Genomic DNA, 2486 nt, shown 5'->3' with positions numbered 1-2486 from the left:
TATATATATATATATATACATATACATATATACACAATAAATACAAATACATATACAGGTATATATGTGTATAGGTATCTATATATTCACATATATACATACATGCATTATATATATATATATATATATATATATATATATATATATATATATATGTATGTATATAACTTTTAAGTGGTAGAAAGAGGGAGATAAAGACAAGGAGGTGTATATAGAAGAGGAAACTATGAATAAAAAATGTGGTGAGTGACGTGTTGGTAGGGATAATAGATAGGTCAGACATTCCTCTATCCATGCCCGTCACGTCTCACCAAGGGTACAGTTACACTTTTTTCACCAACACCGCCATCACCAGTTTACACTCATATACACATGCATATACACACATGTATATATGTATATCTCTATATATTTATACACACACACACACACGCACACATATATAGGGGCAGGCGTGGCTGTGTGGTAAGAAGCTTGCTTCTGAACCACAGGGTTCCGCGTTCAATCCTACTGTGTAGGTGGAAACTGAAAGAAGCCCGTCGTATTGTGTGCGTGTGTGTGTGTGTATGTGTGTGTGTGTGTGTGTGTGTGTGTGTGTGTGTGTGTGTGTGTGTGTGTGTGTGTGTGTGTTTGTGTACATGCCTTCATTACTTGTCAAGTAGTGCTGGTGTGTTTATGTCTTCCCTTAAATTAGGGGTCGGCAAGCCAAGACCGACAGAATAAGTACCAGGCTTTAAAAAAGTACATAGGTCGATACATTTAGCTAAAAATCCTCCGGTCTTGGTTTGTTTACGCTCTCATAACTTAGTGTTTCAGTGATAGAAATCGATAAAACAAAAAGGTACCAGACATACAGATAAAATACAATACTGGGGTCGATTTGTTTAAGTAAACCTTTCAAGGTGGTGCTCCAGCACGGCCGCAGTCCAATGACTGATACAAGAAATGGAAAGAAACAACAAAATTTATATAAAAATAAAGGAAGAAACTAAAATACGTTCGTTATTCCATAAAAGAATCCATTAACGAATTTATATTTCTTGCGTTCGTTTACAGAATAGTTTATTTTCAAAATGGCTGCGGATGTTTGTGCGGAGCTGGAAGAGTTTTGTGCTTCCGTAGTTTTCTGTTTTCCTTCGTGTTACTCTTAAAACCAGGAACTTTTTCCAGTGTTTCGGTCGAATACTGTTCCAAAGCTGGATCTTCGTGTGTTTGCCGATTGTATTAGTGTATCACGTAGCGTGATACAAATAACGTAGAAACTATTTTACTTTATTATAGAAATCTCTAGAAAATATTAACAAACCTTTGAATAACGAAAGATTTATGTTTTGTTAAAATTCTTACCAAGTTTATAACGAAACTCTCTTCACATACCTGTGACTATTTGTTGAGTAAACTTTATTTCGCGTTCATCATTTTTATTCTTATTTAATGTTCCATTCTCTTTACACTCACAAAATTGTTTATAAAATAAAATATTCTGTGTGAATCTCTGGAGAGTGAAGAAGGGAAGATATTTCTGGTTGGAACCTCCAGGTTTTCTGTCCTGAAATGGCCTGGTTAAGAATTCATCCGGGTAGAGGAACACCACCGGACACCTTGTAACTATGTTATGCTACCAACCAGCATGTTACATTGGGTGTTTAAGAACTCAAAGGTGCATAAAATATCCCCACAAACATCAAAAACAAGGTGAAGATGACTGTCACCTCAGATGTCCGGGTACGCCCCCTGGCGCACACATTCCCTAGCCTCTAATCACCGTGAAAGGTTGAAAGAGACTAAAGAATTTTGGAAAGGAAATCTCTGGAGAAAACGTTTACAGATATTGTGACGTCATAATGACAAAATGGAAGAAATGAAAATTCTTTGAATCTCATGAATGATTCTTAATCTTACACTCATACACGCATACAAAGAATCTCTCTCTCTCTCTCTATATATATATATATATATATATATATATATATATATATATATATATATATATATATATATATATATATATTCAGAGATTTAACATTGCTTATATATATATATATATATATATATATATATATATATATATATATATATATGAAAGAAGGTTTGAAAATGCACTTATTTTTTTAAAATATTTATTTACTTAACCGGTTTCACTTTTTTAGAAAAAGATTATCGAAAGTCTTTGAGAATAATAAAAAATGTTAAAAAACAGTCTGAGTATTAAAATGCATATATACATTCTTTGATGATAAAATATATTTAAAGTATAAAGCTTTGTATGAACTTTGTATTGTTACATACTGATTATCACACATTCTCTGATATTAAAATGAAAATGTTAAAAACAGTGTAAGTATGAAAATACATATATGGAAAAATACATATACATATTCTTATACATATTCTTTGACAATCGAATAAAGTTGAGGAGGAACTGACCTGGCTTTTTTCTCTTGTGTATATTGAGGGAATGTTTCACTGTCTTAAGAGACAGTATG

This window comes from Octopus bimaculoides, chromosome 29, assembly GCF_046866305.1.
Source record: "Octopus bimaculoides isolate indiv1 chromosome 29, ASM4686630v1, whole genome shotgun sequence".
Lineage (NCBI taxonomy): Eukaryota > Metazoa > Mollusca > Cephalopoda > Octopoda > Octopodidae > Octopus > Octopus bimaculoides.
The sequence above is the reverse complement of the archived record's forward strand: the minus strand, read 5'-3'. Positions refer to the sequence as shown.